Source organism: Carcharodon carcharias, chromosome 16 (genome assembly GCF_017639515.1).
Source record: "Carcharodon carcharias isolate sCarCar2 chromosome 16, sCarCar2.pri, whole genome shotgun sequence".
Lineage (NCBI taxonomy): Eukaryota > Metazoa > Chordata > Chondrichthyes > Lamniformes > Lamnidae > Carcharodon > Carcharodon carcharias.
Genome location: NC_054482.1, coordinates 65,871,349 through 65,889,300, shown reverse-complemented (window position 1 = coordinate 65,889,300; position 17,952 = coordinate 65,871,349). Strand labels below are relative to the sequence as shown.

The 17,952-nt window shown below is 41.9% G+C and overlaps 1 pseudogene; it reads left to right on the top strand.

Annotated features, from left to right (window-relative positions):
* Positions 1 to 3,889: 3,889 nt before the first annotated feature.
* The window catches only part of LOC121288955, a 40,864-nt pseudogene continuing 26,801 nt past the window's right edge, over positions 3,890 to 17,952 (top strand).

Below are 17,952 nucleotides of genomic sequence, written 5' to 3'. Positions count from 1 at the left end.
TTCATGAGTTTTATGAAGTTGCTTAAGTTGCACTTGAATTGACAATTAAACTTGCTACAGAAAGTTAAGTTTCATAATTAAAAGCTTTAATCGTTTAATGATGTTATAATTCTTAATGATTGCCAACCAACCTCTCTGGCCCATTAAATGAATAATATGGGTGTGAAATCTCTTTCCATTAGGCAGTGAATCCTTGTTGGAGGTCTTATATGTTTTTTAATTTAGTTTCTTGCTTTTCCTTTCTGTCTCTTTTTTCTCTCTCTTAATTCAATCATTCTTTCCCTCTATTAATTTCTCTTTTCTGTACCTAATTTGATATTGTATTTCCTTCATTCTCAGTCCTCCCTCTGTTTCTTTCTCAATCCTTAAAGCCCATTAGTTAAGCTTAAACCAAGATTCCGGATGATCTGTTGCACCTACAGCAACTTTCAGGGCAAGAACAAATTGAGCTGAAGAGTGCAGGAAAATATCTGTCTAATCAGACATGCCATGAGTTGCTCTGCACTAGCTAATTCTGTGCTAATATGCTCACCATTTCTTCTACAAGACAGATTATGTCCTCTGAATTCCACAAAACACCCAATTTCTGAATCACAGCTCCTTACGATTTAACCCTTCAACATGGTAAATAGATTGACTGGATGGATTTTGCCAATTTGCTTCATAATCTTTAAGACTTAAATTATTTGAAAGTTTCTGATTAGATTTCTTTGAAGTTTCTCATGAAGACACTACCCGAGGTTTCTCACCTCCTTCCTCCATTTTTCATTCAGCATCTGCGCTGAGTGACTTCTCATCCATTGGCGATTTCAATCTCCATTTCAGCTCATCTTGTTCTCTCTCCCTCCATGTAAATTTGCTTACCAATGTTCATGGCCAGCCCTGTGACACTACCATTTCATGTGGCCTCTCTACAGGCAAGTGCATCCCTGGCTGCTTCCTTGCATCCTTCACCACCCACATTCCTATAACCCCTGTAAAACTGTCTGAATCCATCCTAAGAAAAACTCTGCTCTAAGTCACTTACAACCGTACTTTCAAACATTTGCCTGTGGTACATTAGTGCAATGGTTACCTTACTGGATGAATAAGCTAGAAATTGTGACTTGAAATATTAACATTTCATTTTGAGAATTTGAAATCTGTTTAAAAAATCTGTCAATTGAAAAAGTGGACATGAAGCTGTCAGATTGTCACAAAATAAACTTGTTCCAATGGGGAAGTAAACCTGTTATCATCTCTCAGTCTAGCCAAAGTGGTAACATTTAACTGCCCACTGACGTGGCCGAGCAAACCATTGCAAAGAATACCTTCATTGAACAAACTGCAATGATTCAAGGAAGTCTACCACCAGCTTCTCAGGGCAACCAGGGATGGCCAACCTTGCCTGCATCAACCAGAAGATTTTAAAAAAAATTTACCATGATACATCTGTAATTGTTAATTTACTCAACCATTCCATGTTTGATGACCTTCTCTCCAGTAAAACTTGCTCTTTTCCAGTCTGGTTGTTCTCCTTGGTTTGGCCCCAGCCTTCACTCTTTAAATCCCATGGACACAGACATGAGTGTGTCTGATGCATTACTGATGATAATTGATGCTGTCATTGAGAAAGAAGGTGAGGATGTGAAACTGGCTTGTCAGAAGCTGAAGTGGAAAAGGGGCAGGAGGTGGGCTCCATGGCTAAGATGAGTATGTTCAGAGAAAGATGAGGAAGAAAATGGATGGGTGCACAAATCAGTGGTCAGAAGAGGGTGAACTGAATGTTGAAAGGGAAGCTAAAACTGAAGGATAGTCGGGAAGAAATGGCAGCTAGGTGCATTTCTTCATTTCAGACAAAAGAACTCATGGGTTCCTTGCATTTACACACCCCCCGCCAGTGTGGTTGAAGACAGGGGTGCTCATTAAATCCAACAGGAAGTCTACCGGCCTCCTACCTGCCTGCCCTGCCCCCACCGTAATTATACCCACAACAGGAGTGGTGTTGGGTGGCCTGCCCGCCAAGGGTCAATTGAGGCCCTTAAGTGGGCAATTATTTCCCACTTAAGGGCCTCATCCCGCTGCCACTGGGAATTAACTGACGGCAGAAGAGGCCTGTGCCAAGTGGCCAGCCTGCAGGTTTTCCTGTGCAGGTTAGTAGCAGGCAAGGAGGGGGTATCCCTCCTGGGCCCTTCGAGGGCCTCCCACCCTCCAGGTTTTACCATCATCCCAGATTGTCCTTCCACCATTGACTTCTTTAACCCCAAACCCCTCAATCCCCTTTCCAAGTCTTTCCAGTTTGGCACCCGGCAAGACTCACCTCATCCAAATCCCGATCCAACGTCACACGCCTCTGTCCCAAAGTACTGGAGAGCTGCCAGACTCTAATTGGCTGATAGTTCCCTGAGATGGGACTTCCTGTTCCTGAGGTACAGAAATCCCATCTCCCACCTATTAACGGACAATTGATGAGGACAGGCGGTGTTCTCACCAGTGGGCTTCCCCTCCCCAAGCTTAGGGGCAGGGAATCTGGAGCCTCATAAAATTTAGCCCTCAGAGTTGGAAGTTAGGATGGAGGAGAGAAAAGTCTGTAAGCAGTTTATAATGGACAGAAATAATTTGGAGTCATTCTTGTTTTCAATTATGACAACTGAGTACTATGTAGTTTTGGCCAAGGAGATGGATCAACGGAACAGAGGTTGTCCAGCCAGGTCTTATGGTCGACAGAAGGCCAGTTGATTGCCAAGTGCATTTGAGGCATTTGGACAGAATCTTGTGCCTACCCTGTGATGAGTTTGGTGATGGGCAGGGATTTAATCGGATGGAAGGGTGACAATGGGGGGACCCTGCCACCTTACTGCCTCCTCTCATATTAAGTCCATGGTGTAGAGGTCCATAGACAGCCTTCCAGCCCACCACCAATTGAGGCCTTTAATTGGGCATTTAATACATAAGGGTCCCATCCTGCCACTGCTGGCATTAATTCCACAGCAGGCGGGAGGCTTGCTATGCGAAGAGCATGACAAGCAAACCCAGGCACCTTTGCTTGGGGGTTCCTAGGGAGGACGTTGGGGGGGGATTTCCCTTGTTTCCTCGTTCAAAAGCACTCAGCTTGATTGACGGACCCAGCATTGGGAAAGGTGGAGGCTGCTGAAAGCCACTTCCATCCCTTGTTGACGACCCCACTCCCCAGCAAATCTTGCAACCCCCTTCCCAACATCACTCACCTGTGCCTGGATCCCTTCTCAATCCTAGGCTACGGTTGGATGTAGTACCTCTGATTGGCCAGCAGCTCTCGGTGGATGGGACTTCTGTTCCAGGGTCCTTGATCTGGGGAATGCCCACCATTGGCCTGTTAAGTGTCTAAGTGACACAAGAAGCAGTGAAAAGAGGCAACTTGGGGGTCTTGCCAGCTCTCCAGCCAGAGGCCAAAAACCCCCACACCTCCACAAGATTCTGCCCATTGTGTTACTAATTAAACACATAATGCCCCCACGCTACCTGTAATTTTATTTTAAACATTTCATTAATGAACTTTTTCAAAACATGAATGTAAATAAAGGTTCGAAAATAAAGGAAACAAAGCTTTAACTTTAATAGTAATGTAACAAAATAGGAAATGAATCTAGTTTGGACATCAACTTGATTAATTACCCAATAGATCTGTGAACTTTGGGCAGAATCTTGTGGAGGCGATGGGAGTCTCGGTTATCGGCTGGACAGCCAGTGAAACCCCCGTGTTGCCTCTTTTTGAGAAGGCCCACCACATCTTGTGCCACTCAGGCACTCAACAGGCCAGTGGCCCTTACTCCAGGATCAAGGACTCCAGGGACAGAAGTCCTGCCCGCCGAGACCTGCCAGTCAATCAAAGGCCGGCAGCTCTTCTGTACTTATTGCCTTCAGGGAGGCAATGGTTGTTGCTAGTACTACACCACCCGAGGCCTTAGATCGAGGTGGGACTCAGGCACAGGTGAGTGATGATGGGGGTTCTTGCGGGATGGGGGCTTGTGAATGGGAGAGTGAGGTCATCAGCAAGGGAAGGGGTATGGTTTTCAGTTCGCCTCCCTCTTTCTGATGCCCAGTCCCTCAATCAGGCAGACAGTGCCTTTGAATGAATGACCCCTCTGCCCAGGAGCCCAGAAGAAAACACGCCAGAGTTATGCTCCCTGCATAGTGTGCCCTGTGCCCGCCGCTGGGTTAATACCAGCGGCGTTGGGATGAGGCCCTTAAAGGCCTCAATTAGCATTGGGTTGGTTAGGCTGTACATGGGCCTTTCCACCCTGGATTTAATCAGGGTAGAGGCAGGAAGGTGGCAGGGTACCCACCCACCATACTCCCTCTTGATTAAATGGCCCCCTTCACCAAACTCGCTAAGGGATGGGGCACAAGATTCTGTCATTTGACTCATGATTAACCTTTTTTTTTGTATTGCTTGATTTCACCATTCAAGGATTAAAAGTGGGGGAGAAAAACAAGAGCTGGCATGCTATTCAGTCCATTCGAGTGTCTAAAAAATGGCAGAATCACAATTATAATGCAAATAAACTTGGGCCTCGGGAGTCGTTTATCACACTGAGAGCAAGGGACTAAGATTACAACTTTACTCCTGTATTCTAAGTGAAGAGTTCACTGGTGATGGGTAGAGGGAGTACAGTGAATCTGCCCTAGTGAACAGAGTTCAGGCATAAAAGACTAACATTAATACTTAGCAGAGGGACTCGGGGTGTAAAAAAATATTTTCCTGCAACTGAAATGTGAACATAATCTTTGCCAACTGAATGACTTTCCAGATCATCTGAGCCCAAACACACCATGAGGGTAAGTGCACCTGGTGCCATATGACAGGAGTATTATAAGGCATAGCGTAAAGCAAAACATTCAAGTCTTGATCTCTAAAGGGTGGTTCTTTTGGACTCTTGAGAGATGATGGTGATTGACAGCATTGTAGTCCTTTATTTTCTTGGCAATAGAAGCCTCTGTACTTGGTAGGAAAGGGGACACTGAAGGGTAGGACATGGACAATGCTGCTGCAAATATCACAGCAATTTAAATAACATTGAACAAAGGAACCAAGTGCATGAACAGTGAATTGAATAAAAACGGTCTATTAGGTCCTTGCTAAAGTCATCAAATTTCTGTTCTATGTACAATTAATCCCTTCATTGCACAGCTGACTGAGAAATAAATGGTTGCCAAGAGAAGTCAAAAAATTGAATGGTTTAGATCATTTCCAGGTACATCCTGCTTCCTGATTGGTAGTTTTGGAAAAATTTCAACAATAATTGTTTGATTTTCTGGTGGCTGGTTGTTGATCGAAAGCATTTCCTGTGTATCTAGTAAATGGTAATTTAAAATATCAGCCATGGCACATTGGAGGCACTTTCCCTTCTGAGTCAGAAGATCATGGGTTCAAGTCCTGTACCAGGACTTGAGCACATAATCTAGGATTTCACTTCAATAAGGTACTGAGGGAATGCTGTACTGTCGGAGAAGTTGTCTTTTGATTAAATGTGAAAACCAGTTACCTTCTCTGATAGATATAAAAGATTCCATGGCACTATTCAAAGAGCAGGGGAGTTTTTAGTGTCCTGGCAACATTTAGTCTTCAACCAGTTGCATCAGAAAACAGATTACATGCTCAGTTGTCCCACTGCTATTTGTGGGACCTAGCTGTGTGCAAATAGGCTGCTGCATGTGCTTACAAAACAATAATGACTACACTTTAATAGTACTTCATTGTTTGTAAAGTTCATCCTGGGGATGTATAAAGTACTATATAAATGGTTTTGGATATATTTGCATTTACTCAATGGATGCTTGAGTCAATCATCATACTGATATCATACGGATCATACAGAAGTCATTCTAAACTTTTGTGAGTTTTGTCCTATTGATTTGTGATACTTTTAGAGATGTGATGCTATGGAATGTGTAGGTTGCAATGAAATAGATAACATGAACATTTTTTCAGCTGTCGGGACCTTATTCTCTAGAATTCCATTGCTAAACCCCTCCAACCCTTTCTTTCTTTAAGCTCCTCCTTAAAACCCAATTCTTTGATAAAGCTCTTTTAACCCCTCATAATGCCTTCTTTGGCCTGGTGTCTGTTTTTATCTGATTTTATCTTTATGAATGGCCTTGGGATATTTTTCTACAGTATAGGTGCTCTAAAAATAAAAGTTGTATTGTCCAGATACTCTGTGTTTTATTCAGTGATGTTGATTGATTGGTAAATATTGACAAGGAAAGAAGGAAAATTCTCATGGTCTTCTTTGAATAGTGCACATGGATCTTTTACATCTTCCTGAGAAAGCATGCCGGGCCTTGGTTTTATGTCTCATCTGGAGGATAGTATTGTTACGATCCCAGCTAAGGTTACCCCTGGACAAGCCTGATCCCAGAGTGGAATCCAGCTTGATAGATCCTAACATTTATTTGTTTGTTTAGATATGTGGAAAGGTGTTACTGAACAGAGTCACTGGAGTCAGTTAATGAAGTTTTAGCAAAAGCATAAAACACTTACTAAATAAGAAAAGATGAGCTATATTACAATACTCCTTCACCTACAACTATATCTTTACCGATATATACAGATTTGTAAGGGAAACACAAGTTACAAAGAATACTCTAATGTTCCCAGTAGGTACACAGTCCATGTAAATCTATGGCACCCTGTGGTTAGGCACACCACATTGAAACCAAGTGACAGATGCCATCTCATCCAGATGCTATGGATCTCTCATCAACACCCCTCAGACGTGAGGCAACCAGTCCCATTGAACTCCATCTTACACATGAGTGTTTCAAATCGCCACTCTCGAAGAACTCACTTTAGAATCTTCTCCCAAACCGACGCTTTCTCACTGATGCCTTCCGTAAGGATTCACCTCCAGGGTTTTAAGCTCTCCTTCTGATGGTCCTTTCCCCTGTTACCACTTGTATTCAAGCTGTCTTCCATGCACTCTCTCCCTCACCAACTCAGCTGTCAACAGTATCAGAGCTTCACATGCACATACCTTCAGCCGTCTCTTTGGACCTTCTTGCCTCTTGCAAGCTTGGAGCATTTCTCTGCCCCTCACTCTTAACTTCACTTAACAGGACTTTTTCCAGATTCCTGTCCTTCCTTTGACTAGAAGGTCTACTTGGAATTTCCTCCTATTCCACTCACCTGTATTTTGGGATCTTTTCTTTAGGTTGGGACTGGCCTTTGCTCCAATCTTTCCTGGCAGCTACTTGCAAAACCAAATGAACTCAAACAGCTTCCAAAATCAAACTGCTGTTTTTCTTCTTCTCTGTGTCTTTCTGTGGGAGGGACCTGCCTCTCTGGACCCCTGTTGCTAGGCAACGGCACTTTTTTTTTTCTACTCTTGTTTGCTTAACTTAGCTTGCAGTCATAAAACTCTCATTAGAAATGCAAGCAACTTTTAAAGTGAAACTAAAACCTCAACACACAAATACAGAAATACAAATCAAGCTTAAACTTTAAAGCTAAAACTCATTCCTATCACCTAAAAATACCAATATAACTTACTTAAACTATCTCTATTTCCTAACAGTATCTCCAACAGTGCAGTACTTACCCCGTATGATGTATCCCAGATAACATGTTCATATAAACATGTAGATTAGGATTTCAACCCAAAACCTCCAGACTTGGATATGTGGGGCCCGATTTTAATGCTATGCAAGGTTTTTAGCAGATCCCTGTGCAGTATTCACAGAAGACCATGAGAATATTCAGCATGCAGGAGTACTACAACTGAGTCAAGACTGAAATAATGCAGGCAGAATAATTAGTCTTGTCATTGTACTACATGTATTGGTTTGATATCTGAGCCATTTTGTTTGGGGTAATACAAGTGACAAGATTCTGACAAAATTTTAACATTTGAATTTGTAAAAGCTAATATATTTGCTCTTTTCTAACAAAATTGGGAAGTTTAGCAGATTTGGCTTTGCATTCATTGCAGTTATACACATAATTTGTGGCTGCTTTGTCAGTAAACAAATCACAAGAAAAAATCTCCTTACTTTCTTATGAAATAGCTTTTGTAGGTCTTCCAAAAGATAATACAATAGAAACAGCCTAGTGTTCATCTTGAACTATGCCAGAGTGTTCATCATGTTTATGTCAGATGATTGTAGGTCAATAGCCTACAATATTTGTTTAAACCACTTTTATAAATCTCAGTAACCTTCATAAAAATTGCTCAAGTTTGTTCCACAGCACACAGTATCTGCATGGCACTAAAGGGAATGCAAGAACAGAAAATATTATGCAACCCTGCCAAGTGTTGCTAATTTTTAATGTAAATGTATTTGTTTTGTACTGATTTGTATTGACTCCCAACTTCTGTTGCTAACATTGGAGCACTATTTCAAAATGGGAACAACATTATGCCTAATAAAATAAGTCTGAGGAGCTTTTGCCTGCAATCTTTCTCTTCAATTTGTGATTCCGCCCTCTGACAGGCAACTTGCATATTACTGAAAATTGCCATAAAAGTGGTTCAACACAAATTAATTATTTAAATAAAATGTACACATAGTGCTCATAACTTTCACATTGGCTTACTCAGAGGCAACGTTCCTTCGGTTGAACACTTGCTTTCAATTTGATAATGCTTAGATTATGAAATGACTATTGACACTGCTCATCACCATGATTTTTGTATGCTACTCTGTCCCTGGAAATTAGTAAACATCAATAAACCACAACTGCAAAATTCAAGTCATACATTGGGAAATCTCTTTCAAAAAGCAATGAAGCAAGTAACTTCAACCTAATTGAATCAAACGCCAATTTTACTTTGTAATTTTACTTTCTATTGACTAGGTTTTGCTCCCAGGTGATAGGTTAAAAATCTAACCCTATAAATCCATGCAAATAATCTAAAGTAAACCGTGAAGATAATTTAGCTGCGTATGTTTACAAGGAAGTTATGTTAAACTTATATTAAACACTGGTCCAGGCTCACCTGGAGCATTGCGTCCAGTTCTGGACACCACGCTTTAGGAAAGTTGTGAAGGTATTAGAGAGGGTACAAAAGGATTCATGAGAATGGTTCCAGGGCTGAGGAAATTCAGTTATGTAAATAGATTGGAGAAATTGGGGAAAAGGTTGGTGGGCAGGCGGCGTCTCCTGGCGGGCTTCTGAAAAAGCATGAAACCTCATCCACAGGCCAGATGAGGTTTCATGAGTGAATTAAAAATCTTGGAATATTTCAAAATAAAACTTATGGATATGTCCCAACTCATGTGACAATGGCACATGAGGGGACATGGCAGCAAAATTTTTTTCTCATGTTTATTTGAAGTTTCAAATCTGAGCTGATCTCCCTGAGGCAGCACTTTGCCTCAGGGACATCTGTGCATTCTTTCGCGTGCATGCGCAAAAGAGCGCACTCCCAGCTCAGGGAATCCACCCACCCCCACCCACTCCCCCCCCCGCCCCCCCCCCCCCCCCCCCCCCCCACTACCCCCCACCCCGCCTGCACAGGGAGTGCATAGCGCTTCCTGGCGGATGTCACATAAGACGCGCCCACGTAAAATGGCGGGGCGTCCCAGAGCAGGGGTGCCCATTGGGAACCTGTCAACCCACACCCACTCCCACACATCCCTCCCGACTGGGGGAAAATGTTGCCCAAGGTGACGCAAGGTGAATTGCTCATTCAGAGAGCTGACACAGAAACGGTGAGCTAAATGACTTCCTTCTGTACTGTAACAATTCTGTGATTCTATATAATAGTATATGCTATTGTAACAGCAACTGACCCAGAATTGCTGGAATGGTGCATGTCAAAACATGCCTAGTTAGTTAGTCTGTTCACTTCAGCTCAAAGATGTTTTCCTTACAATGTTGCTTGAAGAGTGATTTGTTGCAAGGACATCAGGGCATTTGGGACCTTGGTGAATAATAGAACAAACAATGCATCACCTTAACCAATGAGATTATAGGATTGAGGACTGAGGTGAGGCAAATTAAAGTGAGTGAATTCAATCAGGTACTGGAGAACTAGAAAGAGGTTAAGAAAGATTGGATTAAGAGAGACAGAAAAAAGAGACATAATGGAAATGTAAGCAAAATATGAAATTTAATATTTGATTTTAAAAATCCCCAATAACAATTTGCAACCTGAAGAAACTCTACATTTTATTTGCTCACTTTTTGGGCCAAAGAGGTTAATTTGAAGTCATTAGAACGGCTATTATACTGTTAATTACTAATTTTCTCTGTTGATTTTAATGGATGATTAAATGCAGCAGTATGTGAGATGCCATTTTTGCAATGCTAACTGCAGAGTAGTGCACATTGTCCAGCAAGGTTTGGCTATTCGCATTTCACAGGCTGTTTCTTTCTTGTCACAAGTTATTGGCCAATTTGCACATTAATAATGACATACATTGTCCTGGTGCCATTACTTTCTCAGCAAATTCTGTGCAATTATGTCATTCTGACTAGTAATGGTTTAATCACAAAACATTATCTATCGATTACTAGCCAGTTGTACCAATTTAAACTTATTACCGTTGTCTAAACTTTTATTACTCAAATGTTATCTGCATGATGCTTTTTGATCAAAATATTGTAATGCCTCTCTAAATGCAAGTGCTAATCTTTGAACAGTGGACTGTCATCTCCCTACATGTTCTATCAGTTATTAACCACAGAAGTTAAATTAAATACATTTTCTACAGAATTAAAAATTCTAAGTATTTCCAACTTAAAACATCTATTTGAAAAGGACACGAGTATTTTGAATGTCTTTGATTAATTGATTAGTCTGTTGTTAGCTTTGTTAATGTTTAACTAAGATGATTTGATTTGTCATTTCAATTTTGAAGAGTAGCATGCCCGTTTGATTATCAGGTAATACAAGCAAGCTGGGTTCATTCTCCAAACACACACCACTCCAGGATGTTGCCGCAACACTACTACTGTCCCAGTAGCAAAGAAACAAGGTAAGAACTGAAAGTGATTATTCTGAAGTAATTATATCAGATGAAAGTAAAGTATATGGGAACAAAACTCCTCATTGTATTTTGTGCTGGATTTCACTTTCCTGTTAAATTTTTACTGAATCTTCCTGATTTCCTGCAAAGCCAAGTTTGTTCCATTAACTTCCTTGTTCAATTATATAATTTATTGCGTTTTTAAGCTGAATTTTTTATGTATAGGCACCATGGATATTGTGTGGTAGATTTAATGCCGTGTCTTTTGAGTATAATTTCAATACATCTTCTTGCTGTTTCCCCATCTTGCTCTTAAAAAATGACTTGTATTTATATAGTACCTTCCATATCTCTGTGCATCCCAAAGTGCTTCACAACTAATTAAGTACTTTTGAAATATAATCACTATTGCAATCTATGAAATGTGGCAGCCAGGGGTGAATGCCTTTGTTGCAACTCTACTCACCTTTCCCACCCCAATTATTCTTATTCCCCTGTTCCATTAGTCAGATCAGGGTCCTGACAAGGCAAAGATTTGAAGTAGAAGTCCATCTCCACACCTGGTTCATTAATTTTCCAGGCTTCAGCCAACTTCACTCGAGGTTTTGGTCCTGATCCACCACGTGCAATTCCACAAGAGAGTGATTAACACCCTTGAGTCAATATGTGAACTTGCTTTTACAGGGTGCATTAACCAGGCTATGGCAGTTGGACTAAAGGACAACCCTCATTTATGTTTCAAAATGTTTTTAAAAATATTTTATGTATTAGATCTGCTTTACATTAAGCTTACTCAAACTATCTCGCAGTGTCGAAAATAATTTACATCACCTTGCATGACTTTTAGTGGTAATAGAATTCCTTCCTGAAAATTAAAAATAATTGTGACAAAAATAATTTAGAATTCCATAAGGAGAAATAGACAACATATCAATTTTCTTGTGTTGCTCTCAGTTTATTAGATCATCACAACCCCATAATGTTTTAGTGTCTTACACAGATATCAATTTCTTATAATTTATTTTGAAACATAACTTGTCTCACTGCTCATATTGTATAAAAGGTCTGTGCAAGGCTGCACTCTACAAGGTATCAATCAATCTTTTGAATAGCAGTAAACAGAATGTATCACAGAATAAGTGCTGTCTATTGCATTCTGACTGTATCTAATGTAATGACTTACAATAACACTTCCAAATTCCATGGTAGGGATATGCTTGTAACTAACTCCTGCTGGCTGGTTCATGCCTTATATTCTGTTCTGATATAAAGTTGCCAACTATTACAAAATTGTGGCTGAAAACAAATCCCTCTGAACTTCTAGGGTACTGTATAGAATAGAACAGACAGTTGCTAAGAATATCCAGAGGTAGGGTGACATTCTTTTCTTGTGAAATGCAACCATGCCACAACTAAATTCTTTTCACTTTAGCTCCTGGTTGCATTGCAATGAAGTCACTAACTCAGGCCTAGTTATGTGATACACAACTTAGACACGAGGGACACAAGGATGCACACTGCAGACTCCAGGGATACTCAGGTGTATACTGTAGGTTCCAGGGAAATGGGAATGCATTGTTTAGCCTTCCAGAAGGGACTGTAGTATAGTCATTCTGTTACTGGACTAGTAATCCAGAGGCCTGTACTAATGACTTAGGAATTTGTGGAATTTAAAATTCAGTTAATGAATTTGGAATAAAAAGCTAATATTGTTAGTGGTGATCATATAACTACTAGATTGTTGTTTATAAACCGATCTGGTCCTTCAGGGAAGGAACATATGAATTAGGAGCAGGAGTAGGCTACTCGGCCTGTTGAGCCTGCTCTACCATTCAATAAGATTATGGCTGATCTGATTGTAACCTCCTGCCTGCCCCGGATAACCTTTAACCCCCTTTGTTAGCCAAGAATCTATCTAGCTCTGCCTTAAAAATATTCAAAGACTCTGCTTCCACTGCCTTTTGAGGAAGAGAGTTCCAAAGACTCACAACCTTCTGAGAGAAAAATATTCTCTTCATCTCTGTCTTAAATAAGCAACCCCTTATCTTTAGACAGTGACCCCTAGTTCTAGATCCTCCCATAAGGAGAAACATCCCTTCCATATCCACCCTGTCAAGACCCCTCAGGTTCTTATATGTTTCAATCAAGTCACCTCTTACTCTTCTTAACTCCAGCAGATACAAGCCTACCCTGTCCAATCTTTCCTCATAAGACATAAGACAACCCGCCCATTTCTGGTATTAGTTTGGTAAACCTTCTCTGAACTGCTTCAAATGCAATATATCCTTCCTTAATTAAGGAGACCAATACTGCACAAAGTACTCCAGATGTGGTCTCACAGTGCCCTGTACAACTGAAGCATAACCTCCCTATTTTTACATTCAATTCTTCTCGCAATAAATGATAACATTCTATTTGCTTTTCTAATTACTTGCTGTACTTGCATACTAGCCTTTTGTGATTCATGCACTAGGACACCCAGATCCCTCTGAATCTCTGACCATTTAGATAATATGCTTCTTCTTCATTCTGGACAAAATGGACAATTTCACATTTTGCACATTATACTCCTATTACAGATGTTAAGCTAACTGGCCTTAGATTCCTAATTTCTGTCTCCCTCTCTTTTTGAATAAAGGAGTTACACTTACTATTTTCTAATCTAATTGCACCTTCCCAGAATCCAGGGAATTTTAGAAAATTAAAACCAATGCAGGAACTATCTCACAAGCCACTTCTTTTAAGATGCTAGGATGAAGTCCATCAGGACCTGGAAATCTGCTATCCTAATCTAGAATGGCCTATATGTAACACTAGATTCACAACCATACGTTTGACTCTTGTCTGTCTTCTGTAATGGCCTAGCAAGCCTCTAAATTAAGGGTGATTAGAGATGGGCGATAAATGCTGACCTTAACAGAAACATCCACATCCTGTGAATAGATAAAGAAAAAAAGGGACATACGGGCACACCAGACAGATTTCAGGACAATCCTTGTGTTTTTGAGGTCATTCTGGGAACTGAGCCAAAGCAGGGAGGGGCCCAAAAATACTGGTCCTGGCAAGCACGTCAGTTTAAAGATGCTATTCCCAGAGATAGCTCTTGAAAGCATGGCTACTCACCAATATATGGGAGACCCATATAAAGGCACAGGGGTACATGGCAGCCAATGCTACCTGCTCTGTAGAACAATCATTGAGCAGGCCATTGTGCTTTTGAAGATTTGATTCTGGTGCTGAACTGGTAAGTACCCTCCAGTACCCTACTACAAGGGTCTTGGTCAATGTGTTGATCTGCTGTGCTCTCCAGAGAGGTGTGTGGACCTTAAGGACAGTGAGGCCCTCATTGGGGCAAAAGCAGGAGCAGGAGATAAGAAAGGAGGAGGAAGAGGAGACAGAGAGAGATGACACTGAACAGAAAAGTGCCCCAGCTGCACTGTGTGGCTGGATACAGTTCAGGGTGCAAAGGGCTCATGAGGATGCCATGAATGTCAGGGATCTCCTGATCCAGGAATGCTTCAACAGAGCCCCTCTGACCCAGATTGAGGGGCATGGCATGGAAAAGAGTCTGAGATATTTATGTTAACACATCCATGGAAGATGTAGCCTAGAACATCTAATCACTTTTTGCCAATGAAGGAAGCTCATCTGCCCAGAAGCTTTGCCCTGGAGAATCCCATTAGCGCATTCACTACCCTCATATCACTTTTCCTGGCACGGCAGCAATAAAAGGAGTCCCAGATGTATGGCTTAAAATGTCAATATTTATGCAGTGCAAATCAAGGAAAAGAGTAGAACACACATCAGTGACACACTCAGTGCTCTGTGTGACCCACTGGCCTTCTCCAGCCACCTTCCGGGAACAAGACCTCCCTCTTCTCCCTTGTGGCCTCCAATTTAGATTCAGGGCAGCATCAATGAAGGAGCAGCCCTACCCTGAGTGCCAGGCTTCTGGCTTTTCTGTGACATCTCACTTCCCTTGATGGTGTTGAAGGATTTGGTACAAACCAGCAGCATGGTGAGTCTAAATCAGTCCTTTACTTCATCTAACCCAACTCTGATCCCATTCCCACTGGCTCTAATTGGACAGGGAACACAATCACTAGCCCAACCTATCAATTATGGTCTCACCCTGAGAAAATCTTGACTTTAATCAGTTTCCTACCAGAGCTGGGTTTCTGACCTGAAAACAAACCCAGGGAAGGGAATCAATGGTTATGGGGAAAACGCAGGAAAGTGGACTTGAGGATTATTAGATCAGCCATGATCTCATTGAATGACGGAGAAGACTCAATAGGCCAAATGGCTTACTCCTGCTCCTAAGTCTTATGGTTTTATAGCTCCTGTTTTCTGCCTCTGTGGTAAAAGTTCAGCCTCAAGTTGCAACATATGGTTGATAAACAGCTCTGAATAAAGACCTGACAAGCCTATTATCTCAAGGTAACTGAATAAGCTAAATTAGGATCACATTTCAGTTTTAGAGTTATTTTGCCCTCACTTGCCCAACCTTGAACTCATGGGATTGATTGGATTAAATTAGATTGGAATCTAACCATCGACCCTAGACATTAAATGGCATTGCCATCGCTGAATCCCTCACCAAAAACATCCTGGGGTTTACCACTGACCAGAAACTGAGCTGGACTAGCCTATAAATATTGTGGCTGCAAGAGCAGGTCAGATGCTTGGAATCCTGAAGCAAGTAACTTTCCTCCTGACTCCCCAAAGCCTGTCCATCATCTAAAAGGCACAAGTCAGGAGTGTGATGGAATACTCTACACTTGCCTGGATGAGTGCAGCTCCACCAACACTCAAGAAGCTTGACAACATTCAGGGCAAAGCAGCCGCTTGATTGGCACCACATCCACAAACATTCACTCCCTCCACCACTGACGCACAGTAGCAACAGCGTTCACCATCTACAAGATGCACTGCAGAAACTCACCAAGGCGCCTTAGCAACACCTTCCAAACCCACAGCCACTACCACCTAGAAGGACAAGGGATCATGGGAACACCACCATCTGCCAGTTCCCCTCCAAGCCACTCACAATCCTGACTTGGAAACATATCATTATTTCTTCACTGTCACTGGGTCAAAATCCTGGAACTCCCTTCCTAACAGCACTGTTGGTGTACCTACGCCACAGGGACTGCAGCGGTTCAAGAAGGCAGCTCACCACCACTTTCTCAAGGGCAATTTGGGATGGGCAATAAATGTTGGCCTATCCAGCAATGCCCACATCCCATAAATGAATAAACAAAAGAAAAATCGCCTGTTCACAACTCCACTGGAATTATAGAGTCAAAGAGTCATAGAGGTTGACAGCACAGAAAAAGACCCTTTGGCCCATCGAGTCTGCACCGGTCAAACAAGTACCTAACTATTCTAATCCCATTTTCCAGCACTAGGCCCATAGCCTTGTATGCCATGGCATCGCAAGTGCACATCCAAATACCTCTTAAATATTATGAGGGTTTCTGTCTCTATCATCCTTTCAGGCAGTGAGTTGCAGATTCCCACCACCCTGTGGGTGAAAAAGTTCTTTCTCACATCCCCTCTAAACCTCCCGCCCCTTACCTTAAATCTATGCCCCCGGTTATTGATCTCTTCACCAAGGGTAAAAGTTCCTTCCTGTCTACCTTATCTATGCCTCTTATAACTTTATACACCTCAATCATGTCCCCCCTTCAATCTCCTCTGCTCCAGGGAAAATAACACCAGTCTATCCAATCTCTCCTCATAACTAAAACTCTCCAGCCCAGGCAACATCCTGGTAAATCTCCTCTGCACTCTCTCTAGTGCAATCACATCCCTCTTATAATGTGGATTCTAGAACTGCATTTAATACTCTAGCTGTGGGCTAACCAGCATTTTATATAGTTCCAGCATAACCTCCCTGCTCTTATATTCTATGCCTCGGCTAATAAAGGCAAGTATCCCACATGCCTTCTTAACCACCTTATCTACCTGTCCCACTACCTTAAGGGACCGGTGGACGTGCACACCAAGGTCCCTCTGATCCTCAGTACTTCCCAGGGTTCTACCATTCATTGTGTATTCCTGTGCCTTGTTTGTCCTGCCCAAGTGCTTCATCTCACACTTATCTGGATTAAATTCCATTTGCCACTGATCAGCCCATCTGACCAGCCCGTCTATATCATCCTGAAATCTAAGGCTATCCTCCTCACTATTTCTCACCCCATCAATTTTTGTGTCACCTGTGCACTTACTGATCAACCCTGCTACATTGAAGTATAAATTGTTTATATATACCACAAACAGCAAGGGACCCAACACAGATCCCTGTGGAACCCCACTGAACACAGGCATCCAGTCACAAAAACACCCCTCGACCATCACCCTCTGCTTCCTGCCACTCAGCCAATTCTGGATCCAATTTGCTAAATTGCCTTGGATCGCATGGGCTCTTACCTTTGTTATCAGTCTCCCATGCAGGACCTTATCAAAAGCCTTGCTGAAGTCCAAGTAGACTACGTCAAATCCATTGCCCTCATCTACACACCTCATCACCTCTTCGAAAAATTCAATCAAATTGGTCAGACATGACCTCCCCTTAACAAAACTATGCTGACTGTCCTTGATTAATCCTTGCCTCTCCAAGTGTAGATTAATTCTGACCATCAGAATTGCTTCTAATAGTTTCCCCACTACTGAGGTTAGACTGACTGGCCTGTAGTTTCCTGATGTATCCCTTCCTCCTTTCTTGAATAAGTGCACCACATTAGCTTTCCTCCAGTCGTCTGGCACCTCTCCAGTGGCTAGAGAGGTATTGAAAATTATTGCCAGTGCCCCTGCTATCTCCTCCCTTGCCTCACTCAACAGCCTGGGATACATTTCATCTGGGCCTGGAGATTTATCTACTTTTAAGCCTGTCAGACCACTTCAAACCTCCTCCCTTTCTATGCTAATTTCTTTAATTATATCACAGTCCTTCTGCCTGATTTCCATACCCACGTCGTCCCTCTCACTTGTGAACACCGACACAAAGTATTCATT